At 42.6% G+C, this 13,364-nt stretch overlaps 1 pseudogene across 1 annotated transcript; it reads left to right on the forward strand.

Annotated features, from left to right (window-relative positions):
• Positions 1-4,203: 4,203 nt before the first annotated feature.
• On the forward strand, positions 4,204-5,723 carry LOC103090090 (ribosome maturation protein SBDS pseudogene; annotated as a pseudogene). Its single transcript, XR_457102.1, has one exon. The product of XR_457102.1 is annotated as a ribosome maturation protein SBDS pseudogene (transcript).
• Positions 5,724-13,364: the final 7,641 nt, after the last annotated feature.

Here is a 13,364-nt window from a genome sequence, read left to right on the forward strand (position 1 = left end):
ATCCGATAGTCAGTTTTCTGCAGTCTTCAGTACAGCTGACAATTCCTTCATTTACAGATGTTTTTCTCCCTTGGCTTTCACAACCTCACCACCTCAGATTTCTGCTGCTTCCCTGGACTTCCCTGCTGAGCTCCTTCATGAATTCCTCTTCCTCAGCTGTTCATCAAAGGTTGGTTTGTTCAGGAGCCATCTTTGGCCCCGTTCTCTTCTCACTCTCCACATTCCCTATGGATGCTCATCCGTGCATTTGGCTTCCATAAATTCCAAACCAGTTTCTCTAGCCCAGACTCTACTGAATTTTAGGCCATCCCATTCTCCGACTGAAGGATTTTTTGAGACTCAGGACTTTAAGACTGAGAAAATCTCAGGTAAAGTAAAATGAGTCAGTCAGCCTAGAAACTCTAAGCACCTACTAGACATTTCTGCTTGAATGTCCTACAAGCACCACAAACTGAACATGTTCATCCCTGAAATCATTGTCACATCCCACCCCAAACCTGCTCACCTTTTTTTTAACCTTTTGAAATCAAAAAATTTTAATTGATTTTTTTACTGAATGAAAGAGGCTTTATATTCTATAGTGCTTTATAATTTTCAAGTTTCACACACATGATTTTATATAATCCCATAATAAGCCTTCTTTTCCCCCCTCCATGTTGCCCCTCCCCCTTCCCTCTCCCCACTGGTAACCTCTGGTTTGTTCTCTATATCTGTGAGTCTGCTTCTATTTTGCTTTGTTCACTAGTTTGTTGTGTTTTTTAGGTTCCACATGTAAGTGATATCATACAGCATTTGTCTTTCTCTGTCTGACTTATTTCACTTAGCATAATACCCTCCAGATGCATCCATGTTGCTGCAAATGGCAAAATTTTATTCTTTTTTATGGCTGAGTAGTACCCCATTATACCACATCTTCTTTATCCATTCATCTCAAACCTGCTCACCTTTTATTCACTATCTCAGTGAATGATGCCTAAATACTGACAGGTCTCTCAGCCATCGCGTCCACTAGTCACTAAAACCTGAACAGAATCGAAATGTACCTTTGTTGCCTCTGCCTTCCTCATCTCTTACTTGAATCATCATTACCATATCCTAACCTCCCTGCACCCAGCCTTGTACACCGATCTATATAGCCATCCAAGTGATTTTGCTAGAACCAAAATCCAACCATGTTACTCCCCTGCCTTATTGAAGGCTCCCATAAAGTTCAAACTCCTTTCTAGGACTCCCACTAGTCCTACAAGATCTAACCCTGGCCTGTCTCCAAAAATCCTCTTTCTTACCCTTGCTCCCATCCCTTATAATCTCCCTGCATCAGATACTGTCCTCTTTTGCACTTTCCTGAGAAAGGGAATGCTGTTTCTCATACCCATGACTTTGCTCATGCTGTCCCCTCTACTTGGAGTGTTCCTTCTTGCTACCTGACCAGCTCTTATTAACCCTTCAAAGCTTGGTTCAAGTGTCTTCTTCCCTGAGAAGCCTTCACTGTATATAGAGTATACCTCTATCATACCTCTTTTTTTTTTTTGGCTGCGTTGGATCTTTGTTGCTGCGCGCGGGCTTTCCCTAGTAGCAGTGAGTGGGGGCTACTCTTAGCTGCGGTGCACGGGCTTCTCATTGCAGTGGCTTCTCTTGTTGCGGAGCACAGGCTCTAGGTGTGTGGGTTTCAGTAGCTGCAGTGCGCGGGCTCAGTAGTTGTGGCTCGCAGGCTCTAGAGCACAGGCTCAGTAGTTGTGGTGCACGGGCTTACTTGCTCCATGGCATGTGGGATCTTCCCAGACCAGGGCTCAAACCCATGTCCCCTGCATTTATTTGCAGGCAGATTCTTAACCACTGCGCCACCAGGGAAGCCCACCTCTTAACACATGAAAATGCAATTACAGTTGTATTCACATCTGTTTTCCTTGCCAGGTTGAGTATAAAATTCTTGAGAGCAGGAACCTTGTATATTCATTTTGTATTCAAGGATAGTGTTTGGAACACACTCAGAACTATAATATATTTTTAGTTGACTGATAATTCTCTGGGTCTAGTTCCCCATCTCTAAGAACTCAGATGCTATACCTCTTTTGAAGAGTATATTGTGGGGATTAACATATATGAAAGTACCTATCACTCTGTCTTGAACTCAGTAGACCCTCCCTTGTGTTTCTCTTCCCCTTTACTAATAAATTAAGACATGTAATTTCTCCACGCTTTGTTATGTCCCTAGTCAAAGCCTGATAGATATTTCTGGATGACTGACACAACGGTTTGGAAGAAGTCTCCATTCCTCCTTGGATGAAGGTAAGAAGTCGACTTAGGGATTAATCAATATTTATATCAGTATTGATTCCCAGCAACAAGAGGTCATCTCTACATAGAGTTAGCAAGTATCTATGTTGTTATGTTGTTCAACCAGGTTCACATTCATGGAAGAAAAATCTTGTTTTAAAATAATTCTCATTTGTGCACTATATACATTGCACTTATCACCAGAGAGTGCTCAATAAAGATAACTGAGATTAAGTATTTGAAAAGAAAGTGTAAGACCATTTCACACCCACCAGGTGTCCCCACCAGGGGAAGAAAATTGTTTAATGGCATTGCCAGATGTTGGCAAAGATGTGACCTGATGGAGATGTTCATATACTGACAGTGGAAGCACAACTTGGGAGAGCACAACTTCAGAAAATAATTGAATATTACCTAGAAACTTGCATATACCCTATGCTCAGGTAAGTTCACTGCTATGTAGATACGCTAGACAAACTCTTGCACCTGTGTACCAGGAAATATGTGCATGAAAGTTCAGAGAAGTTTGTAGCAGAAAGAAAGAAAGACATGGAGGAAGGGAGGGAGAAGGGAGGAAGAAAAGAAAGAAAGAGAGAAAGAGGAAGAGAGAAAGAGAGAAAGAAAGAAAGAAAGAAAGAGAGAGAGAGAGAGAGGGAGGGAGGGAGGGAGGGGGGAGGAAAGAGGGAAGGAAGGGAGGAAATAAACCTAATGCCCATAGAATGGGAGTGGGATACTTTTATGATGATGGAAATGAATCAATTACAGTGACACACTCAGCATAAATGAATCTCAAAACTTAAAGCTTGGAGGAAAAAAATCAGTGGAATTACACTTACATAAAGTTTAACAATCACACCAAAACTAAATAATACATTGTTTAGAGATCTACACATATAATAAAGAAAGAAAAACAAAGGAATAATGTGAACAAATGTTCAGGTCAAGAAAAAGCTGTGAAGGGGCACCAGGAGGGGCACTGAAGGGTTTCAAAGGTTGGAGTAATGTTCAGTTTCTTAGTCTGTGTGGCTAGTATGTGGCTGCTTGTTCTATTGTTGTTACTATTATATTATATATTATCGTTCTTCAAACTGGACATGTAAGTTATACTCTTTTCTGTATGTAAGATATACTTTAAATTTTTTAAAGTACTTTTTTAAGGAGAGGCTAAGAAACTTTGTCACGGTCATACTAAAAAGTAACAGAGCCACAACTGGAACCCAAATCTGTCTGACCATAAAGGTTGTGGTGTTTTTACCACCTCACATACAAGTTGCACAACCTTAGCCCAAATGTCCATCAATGGATAAATGGATAAACAAAATATGGTCTATTCAGCCTTAAAAGGGAAGAAAATCCTGTCACATGCTACAAGCTTGAGGACATTATGCCCTGTGAAATAAGCCAGTTACAAAAAGACAAATACTGCATGACTCCACTTATACAAGGTACCTAGAGTAGTCAAATCTACAGAGACAGAACATAGAATGGTGGTTGCCAGGGACTAGGAGAATGGATATTTTAAAAATCTTTATTGTTTAATGGTATAGAGTTGCAGTCTTACAAGATGAAAAGGGTTCTGAAGATGAATGATGGTAATGGTTGCACAATTGTGAATGTACTTAAGGCCACCAAACTGTATATTTAAAAATTGTAAAAATGGTAAATTTTGTGTTATGTGCATTTTAACCACAATTTTTTAAAAAGTTGTATGCCCTTCTGTGAATATTAATCAAGGCGAGTGGAATTTAGTGGCAGGGCACAGAAAAAGGCTACTTTCTATATATCTAGACATGGCCTAGTAATGCACAGCTGACCTGTTCTCCTTGCACCATCGCCTGCATTTTTGGGCCATGGCCTCCTGGAAAGTTGGTCTATCAAACAAGGCAACTGAAGTTGCCTGGGTGTATTGTGGCTGCCGAGTTAGTCAGGGCGCTGCGCAGTCTGCGGGCGTCACTGTGCCGCGCGCCGCCGGGTGGTTACATCGAGGCTCAGCTGGCCCTCAGGCCGAAAGCGCGGGTCTGCCTTGGTTCGCCGGACCCAAGGTCTGTGAGCGGCCACGATGTCGATCTTCACCCCCACCAACCAGATCCGCCTGACCAATGTGGCCGTAGTACGAATGAAGCGAGCCGGGAAGCGCTTCGAAATCGCCTGCTACAAAAACAAAGTCGTGGGCTGGCGGAGCGGCGTGGAAAAAGACCTTGATGAAGTTCTGCAGACGCACTCAGTGTTTGTAAATGTCTCTAAAGGTCAGGTTGCAAAGAAGGAACATCTCATCAGTGCGTTTGGAACAGATGACCAGACTGAAATCTGTAAGCAGATTTTAACTAAAGGAGAGGTTCAAGTGTCAGATAAAGAATGGCACACACAGCTGGAGCAGATGTTTAGGGACATTGCAACTATTGTGGCCGACAAATGTGTGAACCCTGAAACAAAGAGGCCGTATACCGTTATCCTTATCGAGAGAGCCATGAAGGACATCCACTATTCGGTCAAACCCAACAAGAGTACAAAACAGCAGGCTTTGGAAGTGATAAAGCAGTTAAAGGAGAAAATGAAGATAGAACGTGCTCACATGAGACTTCGTTTCATTCTTCCAGTGAATGAAGGGAAGAAGCTGAAAGAAAAACTCAAGCCACTCATCAAGGTTATAGAAAGTGAAGACTACGGTCAACAGTTATTGTGTGTCTCATCGACCCTGGCTGCTTCCGAGAAATCGATGAGCTCGTAAAAAAGGAGACAAAAGGCAAAGGCTCTTTGGAAGTACTCAATTTGAAAGACGTGGAAGAAGATGAGAAATTGGAGTGACAGTCATCAGTCTCTTCAGCTGTTAAACACTGAAGCATTTTCATTTCCTACAGCCCTGTTTTCTTTCTGTGATCTGCCAAATACTTGCTCAGATGAGTTGACATTTTCCATCTTTGTGGCAAACATGTACACAAAAACTTTCCTAAGTAAGTATTATAATGTGGGATTAATTTAGTTTTAATTATCAAATGGAGTTTTAGGCAAAAGTGAAATACAGAGTCCAGAGTAGCATTTTGTTACTGCCTCATGCCTTTGAGCTTTCCAGGGTGAAAGTTATTTGAGACAACTCTTGTGGATAAAAAATAAGTTTTGTACATTATAAGAAAATAACTTTGGGAGGATATATCTGTATGACAGAAAGGGAGGATTTGCCAAAAAAGAAAACGTGTAGTATCTTATTTCTACTTAATGAAATGTGTTTATAGGGGTAACTGTCTCGTGACCTAATACAAAGCTTGGATGATGACTTCTTGATTTTCTGAAAAATAGATAGTTGATGACTGTGCAGGATTTCAACATGCTGCCATAGCCTAGGTTATTCTTGGTAAAAAATACAGCCATTTATTGCTAACTCTTAAAGTTTATAATATATATTACTAGAGTTGAAAATATATGTAATCAATAAAACCACTGTTTATTTTTGTTAAAAAAAAAAAAAAAAAAAAAAAAACTGCCATTTCTGGTTTGCCCCTGGCCTCATCCCCATGGTGATGGAATGAAATGTAGGGTGACTGCCAAATAGCAGATGAATAAAAGAGCAGGATCTGAGGTTGAGAGAAACAAGAAATAAAGGGGTAGCAGGTGCTGCTGAAGCAGGCCTGGTGCTCAGGGTCTGTGGGCCTAATCACTTCAGCCCATCAGCCTCCAGCTACATGATGAGAGGCACAAGAACAGAAGAGATAAGGCATCAGAGGAGGAAATGAGAAACAGAAATCAGCACCTGGAACACTCGAGCGAGAAAACCGGAATTTGCCACAAAGCTGAGCTTTGAGCCTGAACACATCCCCAAGAAGAATGATTTAGGTCACGCACTTGACAGAAACACAATGCACAAACATACACACATAGACACATTCCAAAACACGATGTTGAGCCAGATAATTTGTCTGCACAATACCAAGAAGCCAGAATCTAGATGACTGACTTAATTCTTCGTGTCTCACTTTTGGGGCATATGCTGACCCAGCCTCAGAAGTGCAAGTGCAGGCTGACACTCTTTTTCTATTGCATTAAACCTACCACACGGATATTAAGATATTAAGAATTATCATGGCTAGTAGAGAACATATATATTAAATTAACATTTAGAGATGAAATGCTGCTGGGATAACAGTGCTCTTAAGCTCTCATGAAGAATTTGATGTGTGAAAATGCTGAGGATTCCTTTTTTATATATATATTTAAATTTATTTATTTATTTTTGGCTGTGTTGGGTCTTCGTTGCTGCGCGTGGGCTTTCTCTAGTTGCGGCGAGAGGAGGCTACTCTTGGCTGTGGTGCGCGGGCTTCTCACTGCAGTAGCTTCTCTTGTTGCGGAGCACGGGCTCTAGGCGCACAGGCTTCAGTAACTGTGGCACACGGGCTCAGCACTTGTGGCACACGGGCTTAGTTGCTCTGCAGCATGTGGGATCTTCCCGAACCAGGGCTCGAACCTGTGTCCCCTGCACTGGCAGGCGGATTCTTAACCACTGCTCCACCAGGGAAGCCCTTTTTTTTTTTGATGCAACATGAGCTTTCATATTATAGAATGACCTTACAAACTAGCTTATGTAAACTAACTTATCTGTCCTAACCTGTGTTGTACCGCCTTTCTATGATGTACTTAAAACAGGTGAATTCTCCTTACACAAGGGTAAGAAACCTGAAGCTCCAACCCATAAATATAAAATTCTTTTTTCAGTAGACTTAATACCAGAAATAGATTACGGACAACTCTTACCTAAGTAGTACAATAGGAAGTTACAGTGTTGACCAAAAGAAAACACAGGCTTCTCATTAAACTTTTTTAATGGGTCTCAAATCCTGTGACAGATTTTTGGTCAAGTTGTTTCCATTAAAAAGTACTGATTTTAAAAACTAATAACTTGAAACTGCCACACACAAAACAAATGGTCCACAACACATTCTCCTTTCCTTCTGAAGTTAATCCTCTAGGAGGGAGGGAACTAGTAAATCATCTCCTGTCCATGAGGAGAAACTGAGGCATAAAGAGGTGAAGGGACTGATCGGGATCCCATGCAAAAGGCTAATTGCAGAGCTATGATTAAGCCTCCCACTGCCCCAAGCTCAGGGCGAGGCTTGGTTAGTTAGGTCGAGGCACCTCTCCAATCTCATCACAGAAGACCAGCAGGACTCTGGCTTTTCACCTTCCCAATCGAGGTGGAATCACACCCTGCATGTGTTTCAGAGGCATTTTCAAAGGTCCTTCCCACACCTGCTCACCCTCAGTGTGAAGGTTCCCACAAATGACCAGATCCTCTAAGCCTCATTCAAAGAGGGACATTAATCTACTTCTATGTGGTCTGGACTGTGCCCGACTTCTATTTCCACTCCAGCACACACCAAAGCACCACATTCAGCATCAGAGAAAAATCAGCCTTACAGAATCCCAGGACTCACTTTCATTTCTTCTATTAACTCCAAATTCACCTCATTCTCACCCCTCAACACATGTACCAAACACCTTCAGACTCCAAAGTTAGTGCAGGATAGTGTACACTTAGACAGCCTGTATTCTCAAGTGATATAGCCAGGGCTGTGTTGAAAAGGAACTGGTCCGTGTGTGTAAGTGGGGACAATAAAAGTTAGTAATAGTCATCAGTCCTACTATTTCTTTCTTTTTACCACATTGGCTTCTCTTGGGCAGTTCTCAGTTGTGAGTGTTTGGCAAAGGCCCAAAGCTGAATCTTTACCATCAGTCATATGAGGATGCAACTTCCTGCACAGGAGAAAACTGAATCTCAAAGAACAATAGAAAGTGATGGAAAACTGCAGGTGATGCTAAGCATCTCTAAAACTTTTCCATTTGCCAGACCCATACAGATCACTAGTTAACCAGTCCTTCAAATCCATGACAAAGAGTAATAGATATTCTCAATATCCAGCTTGCAACTGCTACCCTGGAAAGGTATCTAAAATTTTTTTTAAACTGTTTTAAATATGAAATGTCAAGAAAAAAAGGAATGGAATCCCATATGGCTGTCCAGGTGCTCTCTGCAAGCAGCTCCATTGTGTATCAGGGATGCTGGTGTTCTGACTATGGTTTTCATCACGCTTCTCAGACAGTCCCGTGAATTGTTTACCAATGTGGCTACATCCCAGCTGTATAAAGTTGCATGCACCAGAACTGAATACATTTCCAGAAAGCTGAGGACTGCCTTGTTTCCATCACCACAGAGAAGTGGCTCAGAGATGAAACTGTTTAGCTGTGTGGTCCTCCTGACCAGGACGGCACTGGACACCTTCCTAATCATAATGTCTGCCCAAAGCCTGAATTACTAAAAGCAATTTTTCTGAATCAAAGCACAAATCTCAGGTTTGCAAAAATGCGACTCTGCTTTTCTATCTTGAACTCCAGTTCACCAGTGGCAGAAAACATAATCTCATCGATTCCGGATAAACTCCAACCGCCGGGGTTTTCTCAATCATTGCTACTTTTGTTAAGTCAGTTCCAGGTTTTCTTCTTTCTATCCTTTTCTCCCTCCTCCCTGGACTGACCTGAGTTCCAGGGGGTTTATAGAATGTCTTGGTGTCAGCGTTGGGGATAGAGGTGTTTTTGGTCTGGGATTGTCCTCTCTCTTCTGCAGGATACCTGAGTTGTTTAGTCTCACCTGGTTTCCATGTGTGGCCACCTTTCCAGACTGGCACTACCAAGATGTCTGTATATCCACCTTGTCTTTGACTATGCGACCAATACCACCCTCTGCTGTAAACCCCTAGGTAGAATCCTAAGACCCATTCAGTTCCACTGGCCCTCCTGTTTTCTGGTGCTATTTAGTTTCATCCTTCCTCTTCCCCTCAGCCAACTTCCACACCTTCCACAGGACACAGGAAAACTTAGCTGTTCTGAAAGTAACGGAAGACCAGATGGGCAGCTCAGCTGTGGGCCTCCTCACTACCTGGTACCCTACCCAGTGAAGCCACCCTAACTCTCAGCTTCCACTACTGGCAGCATGAGGAACCTGTAGGAGGCAGCCTCCTCCGAGGGTTCGAGGAGAATGGGGCACATATCCTTTCGCTTCTTGAACGCAAACTTCTCCATTCTGTTACCAGAGTGAGAGGGAGAGCAAGACACAGTCCCTTCTCTGAAATCCCTACTTATCCAGCTCTCTGTCACCAAGGGCTCTGTCACTTCTCTGTTGGAGAAAATTTGTTTTGCAGGTTCGGTTTCAAATATTTCTGTCTTAAACTTGGATTGTAGCAGTCTGGGCTCTTGCTGTGAACAACTCCGGCTAACTTAAGCAGAAAAGGAATTTACTGAACCAATACTGGATGGTTCACAGAATCACTGGGAAGGCTGGAGAATCAGCTGAGAATACAAAGAGCTGGACAGCAGAAACCAAACACTGAATAGTTAGGGCCTTGCCACCCCTGAGCATGCCTTTGTTACCACTGTGACTAACCACTAGTTATCCCTGGATCACCACCTTCACACACAGTCTTTGGTGGGAGCCAAGAGGAGTTCACACATCCGCAAGCTGGCTGCCAGGTAGCAGAAAGATGGAACATCCAACCACCATATATTTCCACAGTGAGTGGCAGGAGACTGCCTTCCACCAAGACTTGTGTGATTGAAGAATCCCTAACATAAGAGGGGCTTCAGAACTGTTAACAGACAAAAAAAAAAAAAGGTAAATATTCACTGCAAGGACTTTTTTTAAACTAAGAGTTAAGAATTTTAGTCTTTGATATCTGGGTCAATTCTCTGATTCCCTCTTATCTAGCTGCCTAAATAAAAGAGGATCAAAAAGTGAAAGGAAGTGAAAGTGAAGGAAAGAAACACATAAATTAATAGCTCATGATATACTATCTCACAAATTTTAACTCCCTAATTTCTTACCATTCCATAGATTGATATTTTAATTCCCATTTTGTATGTGAGAATGTAGATTATTAAAAAGGTTCCATGCGATCTTGGTTAATTATTTACCCTCTATATGCCTCAGTTTCCTCCTCTGTAAATTAGGATAAACCTACCTCAAAGGACTATTTTAATTAGATTAAGGCTTAGAGCTATAAGCAACTACAGAGCTCCAGGTATGACAGTGAAGTAGAAAGAGCACCACTGAACAGGACATTAGGCAAACTGGCCACTAATTCTCTGTGAACCATGGACACACCACTTTACTTCTCTGAGCTTCCATTCTGCCATTTTTAAAATAAGCATGTTGAACTAGATGATTGCTAAACTCTCTCCTATCTCTCAAATTCATCATCCCTGAGTTCATCCTACATATCAACTCGGTGCCAGATTCCATGTGATGGGGCAGTGACCAAGATGCCTAATTCCCTTTGCTGTCCTAGCTCTCAAATGGAGTCTAGTCTCTCCACTCATTTGGAATAACAATTTGATAGGACACGTTAAACAGTGAAGCATGATGTAGTGATGTGCTACACATATAGCACCTCCAGGATCACTTTCACCAGGAAAAAGAAGGACAGCATGCAGTACAGCATGAGTCAAACAACAAAGCCCACAGGGAAGAAATGAACAGGCCACAGGGCAGGGGATGATTTCTGATGAGACCGTTTTAAAGGGAACAGAAAATGGAGGTTCATCATGAGTGTGCACCATTGAAAATTTGCTTTCAGTTTGCAGGTGTATTTTTGCCAACACCACCATGTCTCATTGAAGGAGTTAAAGACATTAAAGTCATGAGTTCACTCTGAGATCTGGAAAGAGGAAAAGGGAGAAATGAAACTGTCTTCACTCTGTGGAGCTTCCCAATGGGAGTATAGACAATAGATGAGTTTGGAGGAAGAAAGATAGGTCAGAAGCTGGGAGGGATAGTCAAGAAAAAATCGTCCAGCAAGTCCAGCTGTTCGATTGGGAGTGCTCTATACTCACTGCCCTCTGCTCCCAGCTCCCTACCTTGGGGATTTCTGAAAATGGTTTGTTAGTGACGCCCTCCCTTGTGCTCCCACAGCACTTAGCACATGTCTTTACTGCACCACTTCAAATGCTAACTGACCACAGTCTGTCTCTTGCACCAGACTCCTGAGGGTCCCTAGTACCTGCCCTGTTCCTCGCACCCAGCAGGTCCTCAGTAATGTTCATTTTACCAATGAAGGCAGCAATTAATTCCAGCAGAGAGAGAGGAGGGTTGGGTAAAGTTCCACAGAGCTTTTAGTCTATGAACAGGATTTTTTTTAATAAAGACCTTTCCAAATGAGAGAGCAAAGGTAATGTGCTGCAAACAGAGAAAAATCAAAGAGAGGACAAGGGTGGTGTGAGGAAAGATAGATAATCTCAGGAGGGGCAGAGGCACTTAGTAGCCAAGACAGAGAACACAATTAGGACAGGGACGTTTGAGGAGCTCAGAGAGACCCAGGAGATGTCCCAAAGGGGGATCGCCATTTGGGTGTGGGGCTGAAGTCAGGAATCTGGAAGACACACAGACGACATGCAGAGGAGGAAAGGATAAGGGCCAAGGACATGGCTCTGAAGACAATAACATTTCAGGGCCTGAAAAGAAAAAGCATCGAGGAGACTAAGAAAGAATACAGAGAAAGAGGAGGTAAAACAGATGGGCCATATGCTGGGAAAGCCATGAGGGAAGAGAGTTTCCAGAAGTCAAAGAACATGGGCAGCTGAGCTACCATTTCAGATTTAGTCCAAGCAACTCAGCAAGTGGCTATCATTTCAAATCCCAGAGCCAGCTCTGGTTCAGTGGCTCTGCCCTGGGTCATCAGGGTTCCACCTAGCTCCTGGCAGTTTTCATGGAGACTCTGCAAATCCACTTTCATACCAGTGAATGGGCTTGTGTTCCAGACTCATTGCAAAAGACTTGAGTTCTCAAAACTGGTGTCTTTTGGGGGGGAAAAAAAAGTGGGACCTTTTCTAATACGTGATAAAGGAAATGCACAGGAATGTTCCCAGTGTTGGCCTGAGATTATGGGTAGTTATTTTCCCATCAGTAAACCTCTCTGAAACAATCTGGGACTATCCTTTCTTGAGGAGCCAAGGCTGCTGGCAGTGGTCGCCATCTGGGAGTACAGGTGTGGCTGAAAAGTGATACTGACAGGCCCTTCCACGTATGCACGTGCAGAGGCTGGGTGTTTATTTAAATGCTGCAGCTGCTACTCACAGATCCTAAAGTTGTTTGTGCCTAGCTATTAGAATCCTGGAATTGTTTGTTTGTTTTTGGTAATGCCTTAGCTCTGCAAGACCCATCCCAATTCTGTTTGCTACATAATGTGTATTTGTGTTTCACTAAAGTGCTTGAATTTTGCAAATGTTTTGCATGGCTGCAGGGATTGAGTTGGACTGCCCCCAATCCTTTCTCAGAAACTCACTCATAGGTCTCACCTAAGTTTGTGCCTTAAATGGCTTCTTAGATCCATCCTGAATTCAGATTGGAGAGTTGACATAAGCCCCTGTCTGCCAACTGGTGCCTGAAATTCCTAAGCACAAATCCTTTGAGTTGGAGCTCTGTCCTCTGAGACAAAAAATGCCCTTGGGCTTCTGGCTAAGAAATGAGAGAACATTCTAAAAACCTTCCTCCAAAACCACTTACATGAACAAAGAAAATATGAAATAAGAAAAACCGTCTATGCAATAACATGGAACATTAGAAATTATAGCACTCTGGATTCCAGTGCAAAATTAAATAATCCTCCTTAATCCACAGCAGGCGACCAGCATCTTTGCTTATTCCACTTCAGTGTTTCAGGTTCTAGAGTGGGTCTTACATCTTGCGTCACCCTGAGACAATTTTGTTTCCACATTACCACAGGAAACTACATTTATACTGATTTCCTTCTACCTATGCATTTGTCTTTGCCTGCTCCCAGCTGATCCAGTTTGCTTGTGGGTCCAGAAAACTTATTTGTTGACTGGGAGCATAACACTGTGTCTTTTCTCCAAGGAGCCATTGGAATCTGTGCCAGGGAGACTCAAGAGCAGTTTCCAGGAAATGAAGTCCCAGAACAAGAGCCACTTTTTCCAGCACTACCACTACTTGGTTGTCAACTCAGCACCTGCTATATGTCCTTTTCAGTCTTTTAATCTAACCCCAAAGAGGACCCTTTGTAACTTCCCTAGGTGAGGCTGTGCACCACTGG

This window comes from Lipotes vexillifer, unplaced genomic scaffold (assembly GCF_000442215.2).
Source record: "Lipotes vexillifer unplaced genomic scaffold, Lipotes_vexillifer_v1.1 scaffold384, whole genome shotgun sequence".
NCBI classification, from domain to species: domain Eukaryota; kingdom Metazoa; phylum Chordata; class Mammalia; order Artiodactyla; family Lipotidae; genus Lipotes; species Lipotes vexillifer.